General features: G+C 40.0%; 1 long non-coding RNA gene across 1 annotated transcript in view; it reads right to left on the bottom strand.

Moving 5' to 3' along the window:
- The window catches only part of LOC137654370 (uncharacterized), a 33,983-nt gene extending 24,889 nt beyond the window's left edge, over positions 1–9,094 (bottom strand). The window contains exon 1 of the long non-coding RNA XR_011046621.1: positions 9,015–9,094. This is a non-coding gene — a long non-coding RNA (uncharacterized lncRNA). The remainder of the gene's footprint in view (positions 1–9,014) is intronic.
- Between the last annotated feature and the right edge of the window lie 9,400 nt (positions 9,095–18,494).

Below are 18,494 nucleotides of genomic sequence, written 5' to 3'. Positions count from 1 at the left end.
AACGAGTACAAATTGAGGGGCCAACTCACTGGTAAGACCAATAATATGAATGAGCACTAGCGGAGATGCTTCCATAGGAGAGCGCACTAGCAGGCAAGTGAGAGGGTGTGCGATTGATCACAAGCAGATAGGGGAGGGAATACAACCAACCAATAGTCGAGAAACAAGTGACTGATAGCGAACAGGAGAGCGATCAGTTACAAACCACGACTCGAGGAAAGAACTGTGACTTGAGTACATTTACTATGTTATGCCACTCTTAAGAATGCCAAAATCCCTAGCAGTACATCTAGTATGGCTCTACTTAGAGCAAACTAGAGGGAAATACTAAAATAGCAAGAAATTCATGAATAATCAGCAATAACAAGCAATGGTGGAAAACATTCTGGAGATGTTTGTATCATTGGTTGTGTGTAACCGTTTCAGAGCCGTTTGCCTTGGGGTGTTGTTTCAATGTTCTTTTACCAGGATCATGAGCAGAAAGAGATAAAGACTACAATCGAAGGTTGCTTAAGGAAATTCAACAGCACTCAACTTATGTAGTATCTTCGTCCTCGATGAAGGTCTGGCTAGCCCTATTTCTTACGATGGAAGAGAAAAGACCGGAATACAGTAAGAATCCATTGAAGCTCCCACTGAACAGTCTTTAATGACTGTATTTAAACAAAATTCTCATTTCCTTTCGTTTGATTGTCATGAGCTGGAGATTACTTTACCTAGGCAGATAGCTTTAATGTGCGAAAAATAGCTTGTACAAAAGTCTCTATGCATAAACATTTCAAGAAAATGAATGCATTTGATGAAACTTAAAAAACACGAGGCCACTGGGGAATCAATCTGCTGCCTTGTTAAGGCCATGCAAATGCATTACCAATGTACAGTACTACTGTACTGAAGAGCTGCATTTAACAGTTTCTTTACGCTGGGAAGGGAAGTGCAACACAAGCGCCCCTGAATTCTAGTGGCTTGCTCTTAAGACCTAAATGCATAATTAAGGTATAATTCACGAAAGAGATAAATACATTTATAAACCAATTTGCAATTTTCCCAAAGCCCATGATTTCTGAATAACCAAGTTAAGTTTTGAAACGAGTTAAGTTTTGAAATTTTTGGGAATTGGTACAAGCAAACCCGTGATTTTTATGTAATCTTAAAAGAGAGAGTTTAGAAGGAAAAAATCAAATTCTCGAATAACCTTCTCTCTTGCCTTGCAGCAGAGGCTCAGGCTCTAGATAGACTTTGTTTTAATAAACACCCTCTTTAAAATGTGAATGCTGGATAGCTTACACATACTTTCATACAATTGGCTATCACAGGCACAAACATTCTCAATAGATAAACCAACTCTTGAGCTCTTAGATTTCTAGCTCAAAGAACACCAAGTAGAGAGCAAGAGCTGGGGTGAGCCAAGCGGTCACCTTGATTGTTGAGCAATGCTCTGCGATTTCGTTATGTGAACGCCGAAAGTGGTGAACGTGACAGATTCGTCGAACCCACACAGGACTGCGATCAGGCACAGGTCTGCAAACCTGGCTTGTGAGCTCTACCAGACTCAAAGCAGTACCTGTGGAACCCTGGCTCATTACCTCTACCTAACTTGGAGATGTCACAGCTGTGTGATTCAGGCTCGCTGTGAGCCTGGATAGCGTTTCGATTTTAGAACGTGCCGCGAGCCTGGATCGCGAGGCATTGAGAGATCACTTTTTCAAGCAATACTCTCACCTTTGGCATCATGATGCAGGCTATCTGTGAACTTGGAACTCTCAGATGAAAAGCTATCTTCCACTTTTGGCAGCACGATTCTGACTTACTATGAGCCTGAATAACATCGTGAGGAGGCGAGAGATTGCTTGCATCAAGCAAAAACTCTGGTGAAGGGAAGCTTTCACCCTTGGTGCCGCGATACAGGCTCACTATAAGCTTGAATTATGTTGCAAGCTTGGCTCGCAAGGGGTTGAGAGATAGCTTACATTAAGCAAAACTCTCAGGTTAAAGGAAAACTTGCCTTTGGCACTGCAATCCAGATTCAATAGGAGTTTGAATCTCTTGGCTCGCTAGAGGTTGAGAGATCACTTGTATTAAGCAAAAATCTCAGGTGAAAGGATAGCTTTCTCCTTTGGTACCATCAGTCACTGAAACCGCCGGCAAGATATTTTAGGAGCTCCGAAGAGCTAGAGCGCTCTCGCATTGGAAACATGAGAATGCCTCTGAGTTGCCTGGATAAACTACCAGGCTAGGACAGTAGGTCACAGAAGCAACTGCATCCTGAACAAACCCAGAAATGTCGGCTGGTTCAGGAGAAAAATACATGCATAGCCCTCAAGTGAAAGGCTAACTTTCACTTGAGTTTCTGAGGGCACCAAAAGGTAGCTTGTAAAATGAACCTCCCACTGATTTGATCACTAACCAAGTAAGGCAAGTGGTCGCAAAGCAACTGATTCCAATATGCGAGACTGAAAAAATTGAATCAACAGATCTCGTTAGAAAGATGGAACAGACTTTCCTCTAGAATTTCTCTGATCTTTAGGTTTCAGGGAAACCTAACTTCGAGGAGGTAAAGGTAAGCCCCTGGCCATTAGAAGATCACTTCTAACCAACATAAAGCATTAATGATATCATTATGCTGGTGAAGTCTCCAACTCAAGGATAAAATTCCCGGGACGCTGATGCGTCCATGGAGAATAAAACTAAGAGGTAAAAGTTTCATTTGCCATAGCCAGTGAATGTAGAAGGCAACGTCTGTCTTCACCAACATACTAGACCAAATTGAAGAAGGTATGAGTATGTGGGGACGTGCTTCTCCCAGCTACCACTGGCAACTACCGGACCAGATGTTGACACCTCGTTAAAAGTTTTATAGCTGTATGCCAGCTTTGGATGATTTCTATTTATGAAGTAAAGTATGTGGATTTATATTTGTTAGAACTAATATATTTTTTCCCACAATCACTTTCTATGGTTAATACACTATACTTTAATTCCTACGTGTTGCTTGCATTCACTTTTGACAGCTAATCTGTTTTATGGTATGACGTAATCTTTACCTGATTTTTATTGACCAATTATGAGCTTCCAAATATTTATGCATAAGGTGCCGGATGCTGTTCTTCAACAGCCATTTTTTTTTTCCACCCTCCCCTTCAAGTTACAGATTCACCACCATCACATCAAGACTTCTCCAAGAGGAAAGTACTATCTATTTCTAAATTTAGAGTAATTTCTTTTTAATTTAGTGTAATTTCATCTATGTCAGCAATTGATTATGATGAAAATACTCTCCGTTCAGTGTATCGATATTGTTGCTTGAGTGAAGGTAACAATTAACCCAGAAATAATGACCCACGGGGCTTGCGAGTGCAGTTCAGTATGTACCATTTGCCAGAACATAGGAGCAGAGATGTAATGTTGATTTTGCGAGTGTAGCGTGCCACGACGGAGCAATAATCATTTTTTAAAAATACATCTCCGAAATAATGACCCATGGGGCTTGAGAGCACAGCTCGACCTGTACCACTTGCCAGAACATAGGAACAGTGATATATGTTAATTTTACGAGAGTAGTGAGCCACAGCGGAACAAAAACCATCAGAAGGACATGAAGTGAATCATAGATAATCATACTTTAATTTTCAGCCAGTTAATAAAGCCTATATTTTTCCAACTGGTTATCTTGTGTCTATTTTGCATTTCTGATCATTATTATTACTTCAAATCACTCACTTTTGTTATTTCCTCACCAAAAAAAACTCCAGGTTTCCCAATGGGGTCCCCATAATCATCATTTTATAAGGGGTCCAAAAACTCATAACCTGTGGTTTGCGTAAATAATCATGCACAAAAATACATAAAACACAAGCTTGCGAGTAGGAAACTACATGGTTCACATATTTGGCTAGAATGTCTGCCAACACATCAGCCATTTCGTAACTCGAAAAGATAAAAAAAATGGCTGTTACAAGACCTGTAGCATAAAAGTTTCTAGAGTTTCATCCAGTTCAAAAGGTCTGCTAGTAAATATGTCAAGAGATTAAAAGATCATAAACCCACATGACAACGGCATAGAGACAATTATTCACCATTGATTTCTAAACCAGCAAAAAAAAAAAAAAAAAAAAAAAAAAAACAGTTTTTCACATCTATTTTGCTGATTTCTAAACCAGCAAAAAAAAAAAAAAAAAAAAAAAAAAAAACAGTTTTTCACATCTATTTTGCTTGACATGTAAAGTATTATTCTTTTGATTCTTTAAATTGAGAACAAAATCTACCACTACTTATAAGCAAATCCAGTTTAGACAGAATATTTAACTATTATACAGTATATAGTTACCTTATGTTGCGAATCTTTGTCAGTTGTGCCTTAGCTAAAGTTCTGATGAACCAAAGTACATAATTCTTCAAAATTACAAAATTCAAGGCCGACGCAGAGAGTTGTAGCCTAAGACTACTCTCAGAAGGAAGAGAGATTACCCATAAATCTCTATTCGAGACTAGTAACAGCTAATATAATTCCAGGAGATATCAATCTCCAATGAAAGATACCGATACACAAGGGTAACTAGGGAAATGTCGAAAGTATATGTTGTCTAGATTGGGTTACCTAGACAAGGAGAGATCTCGGTTACCTAAAATCACCAAAACTCTGACATATACGATCGACACAGAAAAAGGAAAAAATTATGCATATAAATATCTTTACAATATAAAATGCCTAAATAGCTTTCATAATAACAATTAATGCTATTTAAACAGGAAATGTCGTTCTGCTAACTAAATAACACATGTCCAAAGAATGACGGTGCCTATGGCGACACCGGTGACCGGCGTAGATCCAAACACAATAATTTCACTAATTCCATTGTGAGGCTGGAACTAAAATACATATTGTAAAGAATAAATACTCAACTTTCTGGATGGAGAAAGAAGCCGTGGAAAACATATTCATAGAAATCGATTGAAAATGTTAGACCAACAGGGAACACCACTGTAGCGAGGCGCTACAAATAAAGGAATGACCGCCAGAGGGAGTGGGCGCAGTTGTGATACGATAGTAGTAGGGGAACCAGGGTAACCTTTATTGCGGCTACCCTTCTAATTCTGCCACGTATCCACCTCGAAGCGTAAAGGCTATTCGGGGTGCAGATTGCCATGTGGCATGTCAAGAATACGTCCCGATTATATACGATATACTTGAGAGTAATCTTAAGGGTACTCACACCAGAAGTTAGAATTCTGTGAAACCTTTGGTTTCATTCTCTGGGAATATCACTGTAGTCATATATACCCTTGGGAAGCTACTAAAGGAACCTTCCATCAGGACGTCATGGGCATCTCACCCAAAAATAGATTTTTCGCTTCGCTCAAAATCCGTTGTATTGTACAGTATAGCTTTGATAACTGTTTGGGTTAGGATTTTAACAGGGATTTGTGTCGTGTGGTAGGCTAGTTAGGATAAAACTCCATAATTCTATTTAATCTACGGCACTTATGTCAATTTGGAATACTGTAGGCTATGTCCTTATAAATTTATTTCATCTAGCCTACAGCATTGTAAGTCGCATTAGATGAGTTGGGGATGGCTTAGTCTGGCTAGGTAAAGGTATAGCATCCGAATTTAGGTTAGGTTAGTACAAATTACTGTAATTTAGATTATTGGTAGGATAGAGAAAAGTAATAAATCTTGGTTAGCCATATCAGACAGCCCTATTTTTTGCTTTAAATAACAGGCAGTGATGTGTAGTAATGCTCTGAAAGGGTTGCCTTAAACTTTATGTGAAGAGACTGATTTTCGTTGTATATAACGTTCTAGGGTAGATTATGGAAGGTCATTTCAGAATGCACCCACCTAATTTTATCCAATTTGCATTTTCTTAGGTCTCACTACGTGGGGGAAAAGTTCAGGTTAGCTAGGTCACACATAGTACCTGGCCTAGGATATCCCTATTGTTCTTTGTGTATTCATATACATCGTAGAATGTTTTGGCAATATTACATAATGTTCAATGAATATTGGATGTTGAGACTGTAACAAAATTTATAGACATCTTTTTCCAAATAGTGTATTGTATTCAATATGTGTTCAACCTTACCCTAAAATCCCAACTTCTCAATCGTGTCCTCCATAGTCTGGAAGTTGTAATGCTTACTTAAACCTTATTGGGTGGTTTAGGACGTTAAAGATGTCATGCCTATTGTCTTTTTTTTTTCTTCAAGGATCTAATACACAAAACAAATTACCTGTAGAATAAACCAACCAGGGACAAATAGATGCACACAATCACCCAAGGTACCAGAATTCTTATTTAAAAAATATAGCACACCACTAATAATATTTAACCACCAACAGCTTAATTGAGCATTAATAAAGAATAATTCATATTTTACCCATTCCTGAAAGTTGTGTCATATTGATGAAAGAAAGATGTAGTGCAGATAGAGCAATATTACCCAGTCAATGCTAAAACAAAAAAAATTTAGAGATTATCACTATCATCATCAATAGTGAAGCTACAACCCTAGAATTTTCTAAAAATTATACCATCATCCATATGTGAAACGGGCAAAAGCAATGCTCTAACCATCTATAGAGAACCATCAACCTTAGCCCTTCAAAACTTAAGGTAAGGATTACAGTAAATATACCTACTAATAATACTTTAATACAGTAGTGGCCCACTACTTGCTAGAACAGAGGAGCAGTGAAATTGTCTAAAAAAATGTTATTTTGGTCTGAAATAAGATAATACTGCAGTCTATAGAAGTTAGGTAAGTAAGGATGCAGCATTGAAAGGGGGGTTAGGTAAGGAAATAGCAATGTATGGAGAGGTTAGGTAAGGATACAGAGTGAAAGGAAGGTTAGGTAAGGATACAGAGTGAAAGGAAGGTTAGGTAAGGATACGGTAGTGTAAGGGAGGTTAGGTAAGGATACAGCAGTATAGGGAGGACAGGTAAGGAATGGCAGTTAAAGGGAGGTTAGGTAAGGATGCAGCAGCGAAAGGGAGGTAAGGTAAGGATACACCAGTGAAAGGGAGTTAAGGTAAGGATACAGCAGTGAAAGGGAGTTAAGGTAAGGATACAGCAGTGAAAGGGAGGTAAGGTAAGGATACAGCAGTGAAAGGGAGGTAAGGTAAGGATACGGCAGTGTTAGAGAGGTTAGGTACGGATACGGCAGTGTAAGGGAGGTTAGGTAAGGATACGGTAGTGAAAGGGAAGTAAGGTCTACAGCAGTGAATGGTATTTTAGATAAGGAAATAGTAGTATGGAAGGTAAGGTAAGGATACACAGCGTAACGGAGGTTAAGGATACAGCAGTGTAAGGGAGATTAGGTAAGGATACAGCAGTGAAAGTTAGGTAGGTAAGTAAGTATGTAGCAGTGAAAGGTAGGTAGGTAAGAAAGTATGTAGCAGGGAAAGGGAGGTTAGGTAAGGAAATAGCAGTGTATGGGAGGTTAGGTAAGGATACAGCAGTGTAAGGGAGGTTAGGTAAGGAAATAGCAGTATATGGGAGGTAAGGTAAGGAAATAGCAGTGTAAGGGAGGTTAGGTAAGGATACAGAAGTGTAAGGGAGGTTAGGTAAGGATACAGAAGTGTAAGGGAGGTTAGGTATGGATACAGCAGCAAAAGGGAGGTAAGTAAGGATACAGCAGTGTAAGGGAGGTTAGGTAAGGATAAGGTAGTGTAAGGGAGTTTAGGTAAGGATAAGGCAGTGTAAGGGAGATTAGGTAAGGATAAGGCAGTGTAAGGGAGGTTAGGTAAGGATACGGCAGTGAAAGGGAGGTAAAGTAAGGATACAGCAGTGTAGGGGAGGTAAGGTAAGGATACAGAGGTGTAAGGGAGGTTAGGTAAAGATATGGCAGTGTAATGGGGATTAGGTAAGGATACGCAGTCTAAGAGAGTCGCAGGAGGCAAAGACCTCCTTGATGGGTAAGAGTACTCTATTAGGTTAGATTAGGAGGGAACTTTATGTTAGCTGGTGTTCATGTGTTAGTTTCACTTTTAAAATTAAATTTTTGCGCATGACTTTTGAAATTATAGCACAAACCAATATAATATTCCAACTGGTAATCTCGAATTCATCACGCATTTCTGACCATTACATTATAACTGTCATTTTTCCCATCCAAAAGTGGGTTTTCCCACTGGGCTCCCCATAATTGTTTAAAGATAAGTTAGTCCAAAACCTCGAAATCGGGTGGTTTGCCCTAATTATCAAGATAACGCGTAGGAAAAACATATGGTTCATGTATTTGTCTAAAAAATTGAGAGTATCATATATTTACAGAATTGACGATGTTAATCATGCTGACAATAAAGGGGAAGGTAGGAAAACAGTGGCTGTTGTAAAACAATGTCCAGGAATCTGTGCATAAATACTGGAAACTACTTAATTTGTTAAAAACACTGGTAATGCTGAAGCCATACAAAACAGAAAACCTAGCCAAAGCAAATAAGGTATGGCAGTAACACATAATCAGTCTCCTAGAAGTAAAAATTGTTAGATTTAAGTTATTGTGCTAAAGCCGCCTTAGAAATAGAGGAAAATGGCAAACTAGCCCGCATAAGCAAATATCGCATAACAAATTCTAGTTTTGCTATGAATTAATGTACCCTATCATTCATTAACCATTCTTCAAAATGTCAGCATCCTAGTAATCTGCAACTTAACATTATAACTCGAAATATAAATATAATTTAACAAAGGGGAAAACACATAATTGAAGAATGCTCTGAACTAAAGGGCTCAAAATTGTTTCAAAAGCTCCGAAGCCAATTAAAAACTATAGTAATATTCATTGTACGTAACACCTGACTTACGCAGTACATGGGACTTAAAATGTAGAAAATGGTAAAATGGCCAGCCCTATGACTACCGACTCAAAGTGGAATAGGTCTACCAACATTGCAAACTACATATCCATCAATTTTAATTTGAAAACAATAATCAAGATACTTTAGTAAACCTGACCTGACATTTAATTTACTACACCAACCTTTAGAAAACGTGTACCTTTTAATTACCTAAAATGTCTTAACCAAGGGGAGGTATCCCTGTTTTCTTCTCTCTCCATCAGCAAGCGGTAATGTAACTGTGTCATGTCACAGTCACACCAGATTGCGGAACAATACATTTTTCGAGAATATTGGAACATGCAAACATTTCTTAAAACCATTATCTAATCCTATCTTTGTTTTGAGTACCATGATATACAGATAAAACAAAACATGAAGTAAATACACACTTACCTTTGTTGGTTTTACAATAAGATGAAGGAAATACCATGGACTACTTTTCTTGCCAGATTTTATATTTATTTTTATGCAAGCAAACAAATACATGGACATCCATTCCCATAAATAATGCACACATTCACATGCCCTCATGCACACGCAGATTAAACAAACAGACACACATAGGCTGCAATATCCTGTATATGCTGGCCCACAGAAACCAGGGAGCAATAAACCAAATCAGTATTGATATGCGATACCCACGACCGGAAATCCGCCTTGAAATAATTAATTGACCGAACCCATATTGTTCAGAGGGAGAGCGACTGTGACAGACATATAAAAGGCTTATAATCAAGGACTATAGGCCTTGCTTATAATAGTTGAAGTTGTAAACATATCTCTCTCTCTCTCTCTCTCTCTCTCTCTCTCTCTCTCTCTCTCTCTCTCTCTCTCTCTCTCTCTATATATATATATATATATATGTATATATATATATATATATATATATATATATATATATATATATATATATATATATATATATATATATATATATATATATATATATATATATATATCAGCTTCTTCAAGTTTTCAGGTGTAAGCCTTTGGTTAACGAAACTATTTTTCCGTTTCTTCATTTATTTTGTTCACTTTTGCACTGTTTCCACAAAACAATGTTATGTCTTTATCAAGTGATTTTAAATTAATATAAATTTACGATTTCTTTTATATATATGCTACTAAATTATGATTGATTATTTCTAAAATAATTCTATATAAAACTAAAAATAAAAAGTTAAAAATCTTTAAAATTCCAAAGATCTTCAGATTATGAAGAGGAAAATGAGGTAAAAAAATATACATTGGATTGAACGAGGACACGAGAACAGATAATTGATCCATATAAGACTGGAATAAAACTAAGAGAAAACACTGATTGAATCGCAAATGAACCTATGAATACATATTTTGAGACCAGGCAATGCTGAGATTACTATACAACCTTTATAGATGAAAATGAACAGTTTGCAAAGCTCACTAATATTGCTTCCCTATGTAATTCATAGTTTAATTTAACCTTTTCAATATTTCTCTCATAATCAACACCTCTAAATTCTTTTACCGGAACCTTTTGCTAATTATCAATAATATATGTATTCACATACCAGATTGAAGGGATTGGGATAATTATCTATTTTTTATTACATAAAATTACAGCAAGGAAACGAACATCATAACATGGACAAATGCGAATGAATTCAAACCAAAGTTAACACAAAATCAAATAAATGAGCAATACCCTGCAAGATATATAAAGTGAAGTTTACTCATGTCATAGCTACACTAAGAACCGAGGTCAATTGGAAAGTTCTATAAAGTTCTAGTCCAGCCGAAATAATAATGAGAATAGCAATTGCAAGCATTGATGAATGTAAGTTTCCTAAATCTTAGAAAATGGTTAAAGTCACACTAGTTCTGAAAAATGCACTGGACTACCAGGAATTAAGCTCATATAGACCTATTTCAAATCAATCCTTTTTCTCAAAGTGCTTGAATATGTAATTCTTGAACAACTAGTCAGCCACTTAGAAGTAATAGAAGCTTTACCTGACAACCAATCTGCTTACAGAAAACTATACTCTACGGAGACAGCCATCTGCTCTGTTGTAAATGATATGCTAGAAATAATGGATGAAAACAAATGTGGTATCTTAATACTGCTCGATCTCAGTGCTGCTTTTGATACAGTGGGGCATGAACTGCTAATAAATGACCTACTGTCCATCGGCGTTGAAGATCAAGCCTTCGAACACCTAAAAGACAACTTAGTTGGTAGAAATTACTGTGTACGAATTGGAAACTCTTATTCATCATATGAACCCTTGAACTGAGGGGTACCCTAGGGGAGTGTATTTGGCCCAATCTTATTCTGCATCTATACTATTGGTCTATCGAAAATGCTACAAAGGCATGGCGTGAAGTTTAAACTATTTGCAGGTGACACAATTTTACTTCTCCATAAATGATATATATAACACTACTGAAACTCTAAACCGAATCCTTGATAGTGTTAGAGAATGGATGACATTTAAAACAACTAAAATTAAATGAGAACAAAACTGAATTCATGGTGGTGGGCAAGAGAAACAGCGTGAGAAACAGGTGATATTCAAATGAACATAAATAATGACTCGGTGCCGATAGCTAGTAAAGTTCGAGATCTAGGTGTATTTCTTGACTGTAACCTGTCTCTAAATGCCCAAATAAATAATGTAATAAAAACTGCTGGTTATCATCTAAGAAACATTGCCTTTATAAAAAAGTACCTGGACGAAAATTCTGTAAAGAAACTTGTGATAAACTGTGTTATTACCAGGATTGACTACTGCAATTCTATCTACTACAATTTACCAAAAGTGCAACTCTCAAGAAATTACAAAACAATAAAAAGAGGAGCAAGACTGATAAAAGGTGTCCCACCTAGAGAAAGGATCACCCCTTTACTAATAGATTTACACTGGCTGTCGATTAGAGCGAGAATTGAATTCAAAATATGTACAATAACCCGCCAAGTTATCAGAATATGGCGTCCAAAATACTTAAGAGAACTGCTACATATTGCACAGCCAACAAATCGTGTTAACAAAAGAATAGTTATAGATGGCTTCAAACTATTGGAACCTAGATATATGTCTACTGGACTTCTGCGCGCTGAAACCAAGCAAACGCCTCTCCGATGAAGAACGACGAAAGTTTCAATGGGGCGGCGCCAACTTCCGTGGAGTCCGCCATAGTAACAGTGAGGGGGTGGGGAAGTCAACTTCCGGGGTCACCAATGTGACGGGCCAAGAGTAGGTTGTGACTCAAAGGCGAGATGAAAGCAACTGAGTAACTTTATTACGACACATCGGGTATATATACACACTAGGTCCCGGTAAGGTCACAAAAACTGATTTTGAGCGAAGCGAAAAATCTATTTTTGGGTGAGATGGCCATGACGTCCTAATGGAAGGTTCCTTTAGTAGCTTCCGAAGGGTATATATGACTACAGTGATATTCCCAGAGAATCAAACAAAGGTTTCACAGAATTCTAACTTCTGGCGCGAGTACCTTTAAGATTACTCTCAAGCGTATCGTATATCATCAGGGGACATATTCTTGACACGCCACATGGCAATCTGCACCCCGAATACCCTTTACGCCTCTAGGCTTTAGGGGGAAAAACGTGGCAGAATAGAAGAGTAACCGCAACAAAGATTACCCTGGTTCCCCTACTACAATCGTATCAAAACCGTGCCAACTCCCTCTGGCGGTCATTCCTTGTAGCGTTGAGCAAGGTGCTACAGATACAGTAGATCAGGGGGGGGGGGGGAACCGTGAAGATCTTTTCATAGAAAAGAAGGGTGGGTCCAGTAGGACGTCATGGCCATCTCACCCAAAAATAGATTTTTTGCTTTGCTCAAAATCCGTTTTTTGGGCTCAAGCCATGACGTCCTAATGGAAGCATACCAGAGAATTAATGTATCTGTGGTTTTGTGTTAGTGCCTTAACCTTGGGGCAATATTTCCACGGCCAAAAGGGCCAATTGAGACAAATGACGTTACCGTTATCCGTCATCATCACCAAGCATAACAATGTTAGTGCTTCCTGCCCCCTGCAGGGAAGAGTCATTTTTAGACGTAGGAAAAGGGCCTCAAGGTAGCATATATTGTATGAACCAACATAAGTATACACTGAGAATACAAACGGTCTCAAGGATTGTATATATTGCGGAACCAATATCAGTGTCCCCATCCATTGATTGTAAGCATACAATGATATGAGAAATACTTACATAAGTAAGTTAAGGAACTCTGGTATTTTAAAACATGCAATCGTTGGGCGAATTAGGACGCAACTACATTTTAATAGACATTTATTCCTAATAAATGACTACTTGCTAAATGAATGTAGCATGATAAGGAAATTATACGAGAGACATACACAGAAATTAATGCTCCCCTCTTTTGAAAGGGGGAAATGATGAGTGCCACTCTCAAACTGAAGAAAAGCTCTTTTAACAAGACTTTTCTTTATAATTTCTGTACATGAAATAGTCTAACAACACTGTGTACTATGTACACACGGCACTAGTGGTATCCGTATAATTTCACACCTGAGATTCTGAACAGATTTAGTGTTACCTTGGCAACACTTATTCAAAGGGAGGTCACACGAAAATTGCTGACCCCTTCTCCTTTTAATTGATAGTCCCAATCAATTTACTGTTCATCGCAGAGCTAGACAACAGGGTCCAAATAGCACCTGCCGCCACCACATAATGCTTCAATCCATAGATTTGCTTAGTATAGTGTCTGTAAGACGCATTGGACAACCTCCGATCAGTAGGAGAACGAGGAGGCTGAAGTCCACACTCTGAAAGGTTCAGTGATGAAGCAACTTTCCTCGGATCTTTTATCTGCAGGAGTACTGTCAGGATCCGCTCCGCGAAAAAGGTAGGTGAGCTTCGCCCTCAGTTGTAGGGATAGTTGATTTAAAGTTTTCTCCTCTAAAGAGCTGTTCCTCCTGAAGTCTGAACTTCTATGAAGATAGACCTTAGACGCTCTAGCAGACCTAGAGAGACATCTTCCTTCAGAGGGCAGATTCTCCAGGAGCCCCACCTCTTAGTAGGTAGGACGTCTTTAATGAGAAAGGTTAGATCAGAAAGAGATGCAGATCTCCCACTTCATTTGGCCCTCAGGATAGGGCCACTATTTCACTAACTCTAGTCCCAGAGGCTATAGCGAACCGAAAAAATAATCTTTTAGGTTAGATGGTTGAGGGAACAATCCTCATTGTTCACAGGTGAGGCATAATGTAGGACCTTGTCCAAGACCATTAGATGGGCTTTAGTGGCGTTGCGGGCCTAAGCCTGCACATGTTATCGGAAATTTATCAAAGATTCCAATCGTTAGATCCATTTAAAGGGCATATAGAAGAGGTCTAGTCAGGGCTGACTTGCACAGAGATAATGGTCCATGGATCCAAAGATCCCATTAAGTGACCTCTCTTTCAAAGTCGGCCATACCCTTGGTGCTTACTCAAGGGTTTATATGGAGACAAGGCCGAAGAACTAGCGTTCTCATAGTATTCAAGGATACACTGCCTCCTTCCTCAAAGGCCAACGTGCTGTCGGCCGCCAGACCCTGAATATAGGGGTGGACAGAGAAGGACAGGCAGAAGATCATGAGATTGTTTTCGGGCCCTTTTGCTTTACAAAACAATTTACTTTCCTAAGAAGACTCGTATTGTCTTCTCGTTGACTAGACTTGTATTCTTCTAGGAATTCTATTTTGCCTTTAAGATCCCAGTCTTTTTCCTAACCGTTAAGGGCAAGGAATTCGAAAAATGAAGAGATCAGGTGTACTGTGATAAATCGAAGGCAGAAAACTTCTGAACCTCCTGGATAATCCTAGGTGCATAACTAGGACTAGTGTCAGGCTCAGTTCCTTCATTACAGGGAACGGGATGTTCTTGGGCCTTCTGGGAGCCAATAGAGCCCCTCTTCCTTGGAAGGGTCTCAACATGTAGAGGGCCTTCTGGAGGAAATTTTGATGGGCTGAATAGGAATTCTAATCCATCACTTCTAATGTAGAGACATGATGTCTGTTACCTCCATTAGAGGGTCCTCGTATGGGACTAAATAACGAGATAGTATCTTGATAATGCTCATGATGAAGAGAACGATCTGCAGCTCGGTGACTTGTCCCTTTCTGGGAGGGAATGGGTCTGCGTCCATGTACCATTCCAACTCTATTGGGTGGAACCTGAGAAGAGCATCCGCTGTCACCTTGCGGATCATATATAAACGAGCTGCTGATAAGCGCCATTCCCTTAAGGAAGGGATGGCTAGCATTCCCTAATGAAATGAGACGTCCCTTATCCTCGACAGTTTCGACGCCTCATTATCGCTTCGATGCCCCAGATCAACCTGAGGAGGTCCGATCTGTGTTGAGAGAGAGTTTATCCACCAATTACAGGGCTAAAATGGCCTACGGGTCCGTGGCTTTTGGTCATTGTAGGGTAAGCGGAGAGGGAATGACCATCATTGGTCCTATAAGATCTCTTCGAGCGTTTGATGCGTATCTTCTCCAGCCTCTTAGCGCATCTTATAGTTGTGCACGTAGCACTGGGTCTGTCATCATCGTGAACTGGAGAGAGTTCGAAACTCCTCCCTGTTAGCGTTATGGAATCCTGACTGATTACCATAGTCTCTTGACAGACCTTGCGATCTCCTTTTACATCCCCTGGGAAAAAGGGGGCGTTAGGGTGACAACAGGGTTCAATGATTTTTTTAAAACATTGAAGCCCCTGAGCTGGAGAGAATCGAGATTCTATTATTTGCATCCTCAATGTTCCAGGGCCGGATCATCTCCATGGATGCTCATAGACAGTAATTTCGGGAGCTGCCCACCCCAGCCTGTCGTCCAGGGCCATCGTTGCCTGAACTCTTTCTAGGCTTGGTTTCGCTTGACTGTGTCTGTTAATTCCGTAAGGATCCTAGGACTGAAACTAGTCCGACGAGAATCTCGTCCAGGATATATGTTATCTTCTGTAACTTGGATCCTAGGTAGGAGGGGAGGGGGTGACTGACTGGAAGTTGTTGATAGACATCTTCCAGGGCTGACTAGATTGTCAACACCCCTTACTGAATAGGGTCCTTATGTTCAGAAGGATTATCATTCTGAACTTGCTGTTCTATTGGAACTCGTTACGTGGCGCCAAGTCCAGAATGACTCAGAGATTTTTGAGTCTTTCATGTGAACACTAAACTGCCTTCATTGGAAATCGATGGACTCTACTTTCCTCACCGCTAGTATGCTCTATAGCTTTAAGGTATACTCTTCTAGGGGGAATTTGAATATAAGAAGAGTTGAGGAATGGATGGTGGAGGTATGTCCATTTCCATTCTAGTCTCACCTTGGTCAGGCCTTGGACTCCAGTGATCGAAGGTCCGTCGATCCAGGAGGAACTTCCCTCCTACCAGAAGTGTCTGTTTGCTTTGCTTAATCCGAAGGTGTATAAATCTGACTGCCTGTGGAACAACGGTCATTGTAACTGTGGGATACTGTTTAACATCCTAGGGAGAACTAAGAAACCCTTCCGTTCTCCTTTCAGGCCATACCTGACTGTTTGCCTATATCAGCTTTTCAGTGTTTCACTGTAATAGAAGATTCCTTTCTATTGTATAAAGCTTAGGATAAGTACGCTGGAAAAGAGGAGAGACACAGACGTGTAAATCCTTCCAGCCAACTGCTGCGGTCTTCCTAATTATTGAAGACCGCATCCCCTTTCAAGAAGAGGCCGATGGAAGATTCTAGTCCATAAGGCTAGAGTAGCGCCCTACATCCGGAGAATTAATAATGAGAATCAAGAGGCTGATGAAGCATCAGCGTAAGGAAAAAGGGGGTGGGGAAAGTGGATCCCCCAAATCAGGTAGGTCTCAGCAAGGGGTTGTGCTCAGAAGCACAACACACTGGAAAACCACCCCACTGCATGGCCATGCACCAAGGACCTCCGTCTGCGATATGGTCCTAAACTGCAGGTGTACAGGGCACTGCACACCCCCATACAACTGGCATGCTACCGTCAAGGCTAGTGCTTGGGGGCAAGTTAACAGGCACAGCACCTCAGCACCGACATGGCCAGCAGGTCCTCGACACATCAGTGACCCGTTGGCTGTCAGCGGGTCGCCGACAGACGTCACACCATCCCAGCCAGCATTCAATGTGACTGGGCATTGGCGAAAACTATACGCATAGTCAGCGGATCTCTGAACCAGAGGAGACTCCTCGGGCTGTCGGCAGACCGCCGGTAATCGGCGGGCTGTCGGCAGACCGCCGGTAATCGGCGGGCTGTCGAATGAAGGTATACCAACTCAGCTATTGACTGGGTGGTGACCAAGGGCACACACTGCCGGCTCTTGGCGGCGGAGTCAGATGTGACAGTGAAACAATGACTGCTGTCGTTGATTTCACTACAAGGTGTGGCTTGAATGTGGAGTCTCTGCCCGGTGTTTGTCAGTCGGGGGTTCGAGTCCCGCTCAGACTCACCAATGCCGATAGTGTCTGCAACCTCAACTTGAGAGGCAGGGATGGGGGGTGGGGTTTTAGACCTCAAAAACCTTTAAAAGGAGCAATAAATCGGCATTTTTAGTAATGAGAAAGTGAATTTTTCGGTCCAATTCCCGTAGAGTTTTCGCATTTTACGAGTTCGCAGTTGAACCGCATTTAAGAGATAACTTTCGAAACGAAACCAACCACAGTTCGGCAGCTCTAGACTGCCGTCTTGTAGATTGGGGATTTTGGAAATAATATTGCTGGGGGAACCTGCATATATTATGTCCGTGAAAATACTCATCTTAATAACTGCAGAAGACTGCAATGCATCATCTGGTGTCCCTCCTGTAAAGAAGGGAGAACAGAAAGGAGTATTCAATTGATTATCGCATCGATAAGCAATTTGCAAAATTGTCTTTTGACAAAATACCTTAGGACAGAAAGCTAAAAGAGATAGTGGGAGACACATACCCGTGTATCCCCTGTGAGCCAATGCTGTTACTTCTCCTTAGTCTTAAGGAAATTCCTCCAACTGGGGAATTCCCTGAAGAAAAGTGGGTTCGAACACCTAGGTGTAAGGAAGTATACATGCACTGTCCCCTTCTATGCTTAACACTGTAAGGTAAGGAGGATTGATACAGAATCAGAGTATCGAAGGAATGTCATTCTTTCGAAATAGGAGCGGTAACAGCAGAAGCTCGCATCCAAGATATGTTGATTAGAAATTAAAAGACATGCATTTGTGTATCCCAACCCATCTATTCGCTGCAACCTCCCTCACAATATTGAATCAGGAAGTTTCCTGAACAGGGAAACTCAGGGATAAGGGCTCTCCCCTTTAGGGTTAGAGGTGTCACACCACCGGCACTTTACAAAATTTAATATTGCAGGGTAAAATAGAAACTGATTTCAAATCAGAATATTGATGAAATATTATTCCATTAATATAGAATTGGGTTCAGCAAATATCTAGACAGGGACACCCAATATATTTTGGAAATAACTACTAGTATAATTTATACGTTAGTTATCCATCTGCCGTATTTACTATACCGCAAATATACTGACGACCTGTATAGGCCTATACCGTAGTTCAGCCGGCAGAAAATAAAAGACATATACTTATGCATCCCAACCAATCTATTTGCTTTGACCTCCCGTACAA

This window comes from Palaemon carinicauda, chromosome 15, assembly GCF_036898095.1.
Source record: "Palaemon carinicauda isolate YSFRI2023 chromosome 15, ASM3689809v2, whole genome shotgun sequence".
Taxonomy (NCBI): Eukaryota; Metazoa; Arthropoda; class Malacostraca; order Decapoda; family Palaemonidae; genus Palaemon; species Palaemon carinicauda.
This window is presented reverse-complemented; position numbering and strand designations above follow the sequence as displayed.